At 38.4% G+C, this 12,414-nt stretch overlaps 1 protein-coding gene across 8 annotated transcripts in view; it reads left to right on the top strand.

The window, feature by feature from the left end:
* Positions 1-12,414, top strand: part of SYTL4 (synaptotagmin like 4) — a 79,647-nt gene that overhangs the window by 21,485 nt on the left and 45,748 nt on the right. The window lies entirely within an intron of this gene.

A 12,414-nucleotide genomic window follows, 5' to 3' on the forward strand; every position in this document is an offset into this window, starting at 1 on the left:
CCCATAACCAGCAAAGAAATTAAATCAGTAATAAAAAATCTCCCAACACACAGAAGTCCTGGATTAGATGGATTCCCAGAGAAATTCTATCAGGCATTTATTTTTTTCAAAGATTTTATTTATTTATTCATGGGAGACACAGAGAGAGAGAGGCAGAGACACAGACAGAGGGAGAAGCAGGCTCCGTGCAGGGAACCCAATGTGGGACTCGATCCCGGGTCTCCAGGATCATGCCCTGGGCTGAAGGCAGGTGCCAAACCACTGAGCCACCCAGGGATCCCCCTCTACCAGGCATTTAAAGAAGAGTTAATAGCTGTTCTTCTCACATTGTTCCAAAAAATGGAAATGGAAGGAAAACTTCCAAACTCATTCTATGAAGCCAGCATTACCTTGATTCCAAAACTAGACAAAGACCCCACTAAAAAGGAGAATTGCAGGCCAACATCCCTGATGAACATGGATGCAAAAATTCGCAACAAAATACTAGCAAATTGAATTCAACAGTACAATACTTACCTGGCAGGGGAGATACCATGATCACGAATTCAACAGTACATTAAAAGAATTACTTACCATGATCAGGTGGGATTTATTCCTGGACTGCAGAGGTGGTTCAGTATTTGCAAGTCAATCAATGTGATATGCCACAATAATAAAAGGATGAGAATCGTATGACCCTCTCAATAGATGCAGAAAAACATTTGATAAAACGCAGCATCCTTTCTTGATTAAAAAACCCTCAACAAAGTAGGGATAGATGGAACATACCTCAGTATCATAAAGGCCATAATGAAAGGCCCACATCTAATATCGCCCATCTCAATGGGGAAAAACTGAGAGCCTTCCCCTACTGTCAGGAAGAAGACAAGGATGTCAACTCTCACCATTACTATTTGACACAGTACTGGAAGCTTTAGCCTCAGCGATCAGACAACAAAAAGAAGTAAAAAGTATCCAAATTGGCAAGGAAGAAATGAAACTTTCACTATTTTCAGACAACATGATACTCTATGCAGAAACCCTGAAAGACTCTACAAAAAATTTTTTGGAATATATGAATTCAGAGAAGTTGCAGTATATAAAATTAATGTGCAGAAATCTGTTGCATTTCTATACACCAATAATGAAGCAGCAGAAACAGAAATCAAGGAATCAATCCCGTTTGCAATTGCACCAAAACCTATAAGATACCTAGGAATAAACCTGACTAAAGACGTGAAAGATCTGTACTCTGAAAACAATAGAACACTTATGAAAGAAATTGAAAATGACACAAAGAAATGGAAGAGCATTCCATGCTCATGGAGTAGAAGAGCAAACATTGTTAAAATGTCTCTACTACCCAAAGTAATCTACTCATTCAATGCATTCCTATCAAAATACTGACAGTATTTTTCACAGAGCTAGAACGAATACTCCTAAAATTTGTATGGAACCACAGAAGACCCTGAATAGCCAAAGCAATTCTGAAAAAGAAAAAAGAAACTGGAAGCATCATGATAATGGATTTCAAGCTATTTTACAAAGCCATAGTCATCAAGATAGTATGGTACTGGCAAAAAAACAGACACATAGATCAATGGAACAGAATAAAGAACCCAGAAATGGACCCACAACAATATGGTCAACTAAGCTTTGACAAAGCAGGAAAGAATACCCAATGGAAAAAAGACAGTCTCTTCAATACATGGTGTTGGGAAAATGGGACGGCAACTTGCAGAAGAATAAAACTGGACCACTTTCTTATACCATACACAATTTCAAGCTGGACAAAAGATCTAAATGTGAGATAGGAAATCAGAATCCTAGAGGAGAACACAGGCAGCAACCTCTTTGACCTCAGCCATAGCAACTTCTTATTAGACATGTCCCTGGAGGCAAGGGAAACAAAAGCAAAAATGAACTATTGGGACTTCATCAAGATAAAAAAAGTTTCTGTGAAGTCAACAATCAACAAAACTAGTAAGTAGCCCTCAGAATGGGAGAAGATATTTTCAAATGACATATGTGATAAAGAGTTAGGATCCAAAATCTATAAAGAACTTACCAAACTCAATACCCAAGGAACAAATAATCCAGCTAAGGAATGGGCAGAAGACATGAATAAATCCTTTTCCAAAGAAGATATCCAGATGGTTTACAGACACATGAAAAGATGCTCAACATCACTAATGATCAGGGAAACACAAATTAAAACCATGATGAGCTACTACCTCACACCTGTGAGAATGGCTAAAATTACACAAGAAACAAGAGGTGTTGGTGAGGATGTGGATAAAGGGGAACCCTCCTGTACTGTTGGTGGGAATGCAAAGTCGTGCGGCCACTCTAGAAAACAGTATGAAGGGTCCTCAAAAAGTTAAAAATAGAGCTACCCTACGATCCAGCAATTGGCCTACTAGGTATTTATCCAAAGAATACAAAAATACAGATTCAAAGTTGTACATGTATCCTGATGTTTATAGAAGCACTGTCAACAATAGCCAAACTATAGGGAGAGCCCAAATGTCCATTAACTGATGAATCGATAAAGATGGGTAAGGACACACACACACACACACACAATGGAATATTACTCAGCCATCAAAAATGAAATCTTGCCATTTGCAACAATGTGGGTGGAGCTAGAGTATATTATAATGCTAAGAGAAATAAGTCAGAGAAAGACAAATACCATATAATTTCACTCCTATATGGAATTTAAGAAAGAAAACAGGTGAACATATGGGAAAGGGGAAAAGTTAAAAAGGAGAGAAGGAAACAAGCCATAAGAGATTCTTTTTTTAAAAAGATTTTATTTATTTGAGAGAGGGAGTGTGAGCACAGGAGCAGGGGATTGGAGGGAGAGGCATAAGGAAGGAGAGGGAGGGAGCCCACCCAACGTGGGACTCTATTCCAATACCTAGGGATCGTGACCTGAGCTGAAGACAGATGCTTAACCCACTGAGCCACCCAGGTGCCCCTCCCCCACCTTTTAAAAAAGATTTTAAGAGTTTTTAAAGATAGAGAACAAATTGAGGGCTGGGGGAGGGAGGTGAGTAGGTGATGGGCTAGATGGGTGATCAGTGTTAAAGAGGGCACTTGATATGATGAGCACTGGGGTTGTATGTAAGTGATGAATCACTGAATTCTATTCCAGAAACCAATATTACACTATGTTAACTAAGTAAAATTAAAAAAAACAGAAGAAAAACAGTGACCTAGTATTCCATTATATGTACGTACCATAATTTACATAATCACTTTCTTATTGATATGTTTGTGTTATTGTATACCTTTTTTTTTTCTTATTCGAACACCAAGCATCCCTATGATATATATTTGTGTCTGTACTAGAATATCAGTAGGATAGTTTTTCAAAATGGAATGACTCCATGAAAAATGGTATGTGGTGCTCAAGATCCAGAGTGGTCTAGGAAGGTAAAGCCTGATTGCCATCCACTGGATTTAGGAGGTTCCTCTTGACCTTAGAGCAATTTCAGGGGGTGATTGGGGTGGAATGCTAGACTTTGGTAGGTTGAGAAATGATTGAGGATACGAGGAGGTATAGATAATGAATATAGAGAATTCCTTGGAGAAATATGACTCTGAATAAAAGAGAGAGTGTAGTATGGGAAAGGTTGAGATCTAGGGATGGGTTTTTTTTTTTTTAATTTAGCAGGGACTAAATTTTTTTTTAAGGCTTTTAAATCATTTTTAAAAGCTGATGGGAAGGAAGGGATAATGAATGGAGCAAATTCTTTGCCCTTACAGGGCAAAGTTTTTCTGCTGGATGGGAGAGGAACCAGAATGAAGTAGAGGGTTTACCCTTAAATAAGAGGAAGTACATTACAGGTGGGAAGAACAAAAAGTGAATATAGAGGAAAATAGGTTTACAGATTTGGTGGCAGGAACTTGTCTGAGGGCATTTATGTTTTTCTGTTGTGTAACAGGAAAGGTCATCCTTTCGAGCAGTGGTTGAAGTGGGGCAAGGTTTGGGTTGGAGATCTGCAGTGTTTGAGGAAGGTTTAAAATAGTTATTGTGGTGAGCAGGAAAGCATAGTTGGAGTGTCAGGCAGTGTTGAGGTGAGCTTGGTGACTGAGAATTCATATTGATAACCTACCAGACTGTGATTTTTTTTCCCAGCAGATCTCAGCAGCCCCGGTGCAGGCATAAAACACAATTGGGCTTTTCTAGGGTTATGTTTTTTTATAAGATATATACAATTAAAATGAGTTATTGAAAATCTTGACAGAGTGAAGTTGAAACGATAGAATTCAAACTGTCTAGGAACAGAAGTGAAGAAGCAGAAGGGTATTTGAATTAGCGATATCAAAAGGGAAGTCCTGGATGATAAGCTCTTAGGTGTGCCTGAATGACATTTAATATTTTTGATGCCAGCTCATTTAATCAACAAATATTTATTGTATGCATATTATGTGCCAGACAGTGCTCTGGGCATCGAAGGTACAGAGATGAACAAAACAAAGTCCCTTATCTCATACAGCTTATTATCTAGTGGGGGAGATTATTCATTTTTGTGAAAGGGCATCCTCATTCATATGCTGATTACTGATTATGAGTTATATTTAGAACTAATAATGATAAGGTCAAATATTTACATATGCAGAGTGAGGAGAGTTCAGCTAGACATTTCGAGTGCCTTACTTTATTGTAAGTTATATTAACTGAATTATGAAAATTTATACCTCCCCCCTTAAAACTTTTTAAGGTACTTTTATTTGGTATGTCAGAATTGAAGATAAAACAAATATATACATGTGTGATTTGAACATTTTAGCAGTTTTAATTTTTATATGCTTTAGGGTTTTTTTTTTTTTTTTAGGGGTTTTTAATATCAGGATATTTCTTCTAGCTATAGACCAGATGTTGATAATGCACATACCAGTCTTGTTCTAGGGATTTGATGTAATGTGTTAAGTAATTATGGTTAAGCAGTTTAGAAGGGAAAGAAGGCTTGTAGTACGTTCATATTTTTACCTTTATTTTGTATTCTCCAATCTATACCTACTCTTCTATGTATATATATATTATGTATATATTTACTGATATTTTATTTGAAAGAAATTAGCATTTATTTGATGTCTTATAGGCTTTAAATAAACCTTAAGATTATCTGCTACACATACAGAAAAATTTAAGTTCAATCATAGGTCATTTGATTGTGTTTAAGGTTTCTGTAGCCATAGCTAGATCACAGCTCTCCTAAAATCAAAAAAGAAACCAAATGCATGAAATCACAGTTAGGTGTGAACATGGGCTGGATTTGTCACAAACCATCATGATATCTCATCTAAGGGAACTGCGTGGGTGATTTTTAGGTGACATGGCCTGCAAGAAAGAACTAGATGATTAGTGAGAATTCAGTTTAGAAATCCCCACCATCTGTGATCCTGGTAGGAGAGGGTCTCCTATGCAAGGGTGATGGTTTATAAAAGCTTGTTGACTAAGGAAAGATAGTGGTGTTGCACACAGCCATGAGACTTCTTGAAAAATGACAAGGTATCAGCTCTTACCAGACCTAAAAAATTGTTTTATGCATATGAATGAGCTGGATTTTAAAACAGTATATATTTTTTCAGTTGGGGATTTTTGATCTTTTTAAGCTTTTGGGCTGTTAAGGAAAGGGACTTTGGCAGAGAAGAGGATGAACTGGTCATATCCCAAACCCCATCAACCTCATGGGGCTCTTGTGAACCTTCCTGGCTTATGTGAGAGGTAGCTTTAAGTATAGGTCTTGCAAGCTGGAAAGCCAAATGGTATTTGACATATATATGCATTTCTCCTGTTGCCAAGGGTGGTATTTGGACACATGGTCTCGTTTTTATGATCTTTTATATAGACTTATTCTATGCCCCATGTTTATGGAGATCTTTCTTCGAGGATTCATGGTAGGTTTAAGATGTCTGGAGTTGCGGAGGAGCATGAAAAAAGTGTGAAATCATGAAAATAAGACCATATTTCTCTGTATCCAAAAAACCACTCTGGAGGAGAAATATATATATTAAGACACCCAGCTTCCCCCTGGGCCTTACTTTAGAGAAGTATGTATTATGTTTAAGTGGGAATTTCTTCAAACCATTTATGAACAGAATTTGGTGGTATTGAAAGGTAACCATGTGGTTTCAGTCTGGAGGAAGTTGTCCCCAACTATGATTCTCAGAACTAACAAAAGAGATTATATTTTAGTTACATCCCCCATATGCTCCTACTGTCCTTTAGAACAGATATCCTGGATGAGGGGAGGTCAGAGGGCTGAAATAGTAAGCCTGACTGAGGGCCTCTCAAATGTTCACTGTTACTGAGGACTTTTTAAAAAACTACAGTTACTGAGGGTAAGGTGCCCCTTTTCCAAATATTACCATGTATTAGCAATATTATCAGAAAAAAGAAGAGACTGAATAGCATAGCAGTTAAGAGCTCAAACTCTAGAACCAGCCTGCCCGGGTTCAAAGGCTAGATTGCCACTTACAGGATGTATGACCATGGGCAAGTTATTTATTTGATCAGGGTGTGCCTCCCTTTCTTCACTTGTAAAACATGAGAATATAGTATCTGCCTCACAATATGATCATGAGGACTACCTCATCTATATGAAGTGCTTAGAAAAAGTGCCTGGTACACAGTAAGCATTATAGAAATATAAGTTGCTTTCTTCTCCTCCTCTTTCTTCGTCTTCATCAATTGGTGGATATCTTTAAGGTATCTAAAACTGCTAATGCCTCAGTATATGCAAACTCTACTTTTGTAGAACCTGTTTTGAAAAACGATTGTCGGGATCCCTGGGTGGCGCAGCGGTTTAGCGCCTGCCTTTGGCCCAGGGCGCGATCCTGGAGACCCGGGATCGAATCCCACATCGGGCTCTCGGTGCATGGAGCCTGCTTCTCCCTCTGCCTGTGTCTCTGCCTCTCTCTCTCTCTCTCTCTCTCTGTGACTATCATAAATAAATAAAAAAAAAATTAAAAAAAATTGAAAAACGATTGTCAGGGGCCAAAGAACCTAGTGCAAACCCCAGATCTTGAGAGGTAGTTATAAATTTCTCATTGTTAGGGGAAAATAACAACTTGGCTACCAAAACACTTTTGAGGATGGACCCCAGTGTAGGGAGGCCTAGGCACATTGTCTGCAATTGTGGGGGTCTGGACTCTAGTGGACCATTGGGAAGCCTCAGTTGCCCTTTGGGTTTGGAGCCTTGATTCTGATTCTCTACTTTATCACCACTCTTGTTTTTCTTCTTTTGATCCTATTTTTAAAATTATGCTATTTTGTTTTGTTATATGTATCCTTTTAAGTCATTTTAAATCCTGTCTGGAACAGTGTGTAAATAAATATATTTTAAACTGATCATATCCAGTTACTAACATTTGCTTAATATTTATGCCTGTCAGCCTACCTCCATGCAAAGTGCTATGGTGACTTTCCATCTGGGAAAGACTACTGATCAGATTTCTCAAATATCATAGTAAGATGTCAAAACAGCCATATGCTTGTATCGTTTTCAAAGCATATGATTAATAATAATTAAAATTAAACAGCTACCAAATTGGCTGCTTATTCTAGACTGGGCACTATGCTATGTCCTTTACTTATGATGTACACTGGAATCCTCACAGCCTTAGGCAAGAGCTCCTATTATTAATCACTACTTTTACAAATGGGGAAACTGAGATTCAGGGAGGTCAAATAACTTAACCAAGGTCACAGAGCTAAAAAAGTGGTGAAGCTCTGATTGGGAGTCAGGCAGTCTGGCCACAGATCTAGTGCTTAGAGGCACTATTCTAAGCAATAATGCTCTTAATTAGAAATCTAGCACACCAGAACCCAAAGTCCTAGTAGAAGAGGCTGTTCTGTGTTACAGAACATTCATGGGTTATGCAGGTTTTACCTGAGTGTTATGCTTTCAATATGCCCCTTCCCATCTCTACTACCACTGCCTTCTCCTTTGGGCTCTCATCATCTGCCCCCTGGATTTATATCACAGCCTTCTCAAACCTATATTCTACATAACTGTCAGAGTGGTCTAACAAGCTTTTGCCTTACCTAAAACTCTTAAATGCTTCCTGTTGTCAAAGGCTAATTATCCATGTTTCTGAGCATAGTACATCAAACTCTTCCTCTTGCATAATAGGATCCCCACCCCCTGTTTCTTCCACACCTTCCCTTACTGTTTACTATCCAGTATTGCTGTACTGCTTGCCCATACCATGTTGCTTTAATGCTCTGTGCTCTATTTCATTAACCAACTGGTACACAGTACTTAAAACCAGTTCATGTGCTATCGCTGGTATCTTTTTCTAGTTCCCTTTCCCTTTCCCCAAGCTGGAGTAGGTGTCCCACCTTGGTATTCTCATAATACTTTGTGAATATATTTCTTTGATCACCATGTTCTTTTATGAGGATCTATTTAAGTATTTCTTTTTTTTTTTTTTAGATTTTGTTTTTATTTATTCATGATAGACATAGAGAGAAAGAGAGGCAGAGACACAGGTAGAGGGAGATGCAGGCTCCATGCAGGGAGCCTGACGCGGGACTCGATCCCTGGACCCCAGGACCGTGCCCTGGGCCAAAGGCAGGCGCTAAACCGCTGAGCCACCCAGGGAACCCCTATTTAAGTATTTCTTTCAATAGACTGTGAACTGCTTTTGGGCAGGGCTATGCATGATTTTATCCTTAGCCAGTTAGCATAGCACTTAGCAAGTAGCTGGCCCTCCTAACCAGTGACTATTCTGTAAACAGTGCAGAATATAGAGCTTCAGGTCAGAGGAATGAAGTAGGATTTTGAAGGCCTGAAACCACACAGACATGCAAAGGTAACTACCAGGACAGCAGAGGGAAGTCTCACAGAAAAATCTTTGGGCCAGATACATTAACATGATTTAATCCAGGAACCAGAAGAGGCTTGGCGGGGGCAGGGGGTGGGGGTGGAGGGAGGGCAGATGGGGGGGGGGAGTAGGAGTCTGTATCCAAAGAAAACTTCGAAAGACTGAGAAACCAGATTTAGCAGTTTTGCAGTTTGAATCTACCTTAAATTTGTTTGAATGGACTTATTAGATATCTAAAACCAGGTACATTTTAATAAAATATTTAGAGTTATTTTCTTGCAGGGACATCACCCTAAAATTGAAAGGGACAGTTGATAAAATAACCAACGCAGTATCCAGTGGAAACATATTAAGGACTATAAGCAGTGTTGCATGTTCACTCAGCTGTTACCAACCAAAAAATGTTATCAGTTGGTGCCTTTATGCATAGGTGGCTAGATCCAAACCAGGAGGTTTAGGGAAATCCTGCATTTCTGGGAGCTTTCTTTTCATGGAATCTTTTCCTTTTTTTCTTTTTTTTGTGAAGTGTACAGACTTACCACATAATCAGTTTTGGTCTCACATTTCTGTGCTCTGAAATCCACTCTGTTACCTTTAAATTTTCAAATAGTGTTTTTTTTTTTCCCAAAGGGGGGTGGATTTTGCCACCTTTTAAGGCCTGTGCTTCACTGTGTTTTGGAAACCCATACATATAATAAGTATGAATTTTGACAGTGCTTAAGATTGGTCCACCTCACACTTGATGGGATGAGCACTATGTGTTATACTATATGTTGGCAAATTGAACTCCAATTAAAAAATTTACAAAAAATAATAAAAAAAAGATTGATCTATCTCAGAAATTGTTACTGTCTTGGTTACAATTAGTTAATAGAGTTCACTTTGGAATGTACTTTATAGGATCACAAATCCCTATTCACTATGCTGCCCTACTTGCATCAGAGCAACTGCATTACAATCATCAGAATGATTTATTCTTTCCTAATTAACATACATTATAAATATATGCAAGCAGAATCACGATAACATATACTAGCTAGTAAAAAAGGATTCCCTTCATCCTTCTTTAAGCAACACATTTCCTAACTTTTTTGATCATTCTCCCTTACCACTAAAAATTTTGATCACCCCTAATACATGTATATTTATTTATAAATAATGTATTAACTGTACTAATATTATATAAGACATTCATTTCTATAAAAATAGAAATAAAGATATAAGATGAACACTTTAAAATTAATTTTAATATTTGTAAATGGTATAATAACATTTGCTCTCATTTTTTTTCCTCTGCTCTCATTTTGATGAGAACACAGACATTCAATGTGCTTTGTTTAAACAAAATATTGGTTTATGATACAGCTATTTGAAGGTCTGATTCTAAGTTCTGTTTATTTTTTTTACTTGATTCAAGTGACTGTCAGAGCTGGAAAAAGATACTTCACAAAACATATAAATCTAAAAATAAAAGAAGCCCATTGTTGATGCACTTACTAAATAATGATACTCAGTTCTGGGAAACAATTATGCAAACATTTTGTTGCTATTTCATCTTCTTGGCTTTGAGCATGCTGCCTTTTCACATTTTTAAATTCAGGTATAATTAACATACATTGTTATATTAGTTTCAGGTGTACAATATAATGATTCAACAATTTTATATGTTTCTCAGTGCAGCCACTGTGGGAAATACTATGGAGGTTCCCAAAAAAATTATAAATAGGGTTTCCTGGGTGGCTCAGTTGGTTAAGCATCTCCTTTTGGTTCAGGTCATGATCTCAGGTCCTGGGATGGGTTGAGCCCCAGTGTCACTGGGCTCCCTGCTCAGCGGGGAGCCTGCTTCAACCCTCCTGCGGCCCCTCCCCCGCCTTGTGCATTCTTTCCCCACCCCCCGTCTCTCAAATAAATAAAATCTTTTTAAAAAAATAAAAAGAGAATTCTTATATCATCCAGTATTCCACCATTATCTTTTCACATTTTACTTTTTTTAAAATAATAAATTTATTTTTTATTGGTGTTCAATTTGCCAACATACAGAATAACACCCAGTGCTCATCCCGTCAAGAGCCCCACTCAGTGCCCGTCACCCATTCACCCCCACCCCCCGCCCACCTCCCCTTCCACCACCCCTAGTTCGTTTCCCAGAGTTAGGAGTCTTTATGTTCTGTCTCCCTTTCTGATATTTCCCACACATTACTTCTCCCTTCCCTTCTATTCCCTTTCACTATTACTTATATTCCCCAAATGAATGAGAACATATAATGTTTGTCCTTCTCCGATTGACTTATTTCACTCAGCATAATACCCTCCAGTTCCATCCACGTTGAAGCAAATGGTGGGTATTTGTCATTTCTAATGGCTGAGTAATATTCCATTGTATACATAAACCACATCTTCTTTATCCATTCATCTTTCGATGGACACCGAGGCTCCTTCCACATTTTGGCTATTGTGGCCATTGCTGCTATAAACATCGGGGTGCAGGTGTCCCGGCGTTTCATTGCATTTGTATCTTTGGGGTAAATCCCCAGCAGTGCAATTGCTGGGACACAGGGTAGCTCTATTTTTAACTCTTGGAGGAACCTCCCCACAGTTTTCCAGAGTGGCTGCACCAGTTCACGTTCCCACCAACAGTGCAGGAGGGTTCCCCTTTCTCCATATCCTCTCCAACATTTGTGGTTTCCTGCCTTGTTAATTTCCCCCATTCTCACTGGTGTGAAGTGGTATCTCATTGTGGTTTTCATTTGTATTTCCCTGATGGCAAGTGATGCAGAGCATTTTCTCATGTGCATGTTGGCCATGTCTATGTCTTCCTCTGTGAGATTTCTGTTCATGTCTTTTGCCCATTTCATGACTGGATTGTTTGTCTCTTTGCTGTTGAGTTTAAGAAGTTCTTTATAGATCTTGGAAACTAGCCCTTTATCTGATATGTCATTTGCAAATATCTTCTCCCATTCTGTAGGTTGTCTTTTAGTTTTGTTGACTGTATCCTTTGCTGTGCAAAAGCTTCTTATCTTGATGAAGTCCCAATAGTTCATTTTTGCTTTTGTTTCTCTTGCCTTCCTGGATGTATCTTGCAAGAAGTTACTGTGGCCGAGTTCAAAAAGGGTGTTGCCTGTGTTCTCCTCTAGGATTTTGATGGAATCTTGTCTCACATTTAGATCTTTCATCCATTTTGAGTTTATCTTTGTGTTTGGTGAAAGAGAGTGGTCTAGTTTCATTCTTCTGCGTGTGGATGTCCAATTTTCCCAGCACCATTTATTGAAGAGACTTTCTTCCAATGGATAGTCTTTCCTCCTTTATCGAATATTAGTTGACCATAAAGTTCAGGGTCCACTTCTGGATTCTCTATTCTGTTCCATTGATCTGTCTGTTTTTCTGCCAGTACCACACTGTCTTGATGACCACAGCTTTGTAGTACAACCTGAAATCTGGCATTGTGATGCCCCCAGCTGTGGTTTTCTTTTTTAAAATTCCCTTGGCTATTCGGGGTCTTTTCTGATTCCACACAAATTTTAAAATGATTTGTTCTAACTCTCTGAAGAAAGTCCATGGTATTTTCTTAGGGATTGCATTAAACATGTAAAT

Source organism: Canis aureus, chromosome X (assembly GCF_053574225.1).
Source record: "Canis aureus isolate CA01 chromosome X, VMU_Caureus_v.1.0, whole genome shotgun sequence".
In the NCBI taxonomy this organism is placed as follows: domain Eukaryota; kingdom Metazoa; phylum Chordata; class Mammalia; order Carnivora; family Canidae; genus Canis; species Canis aureus.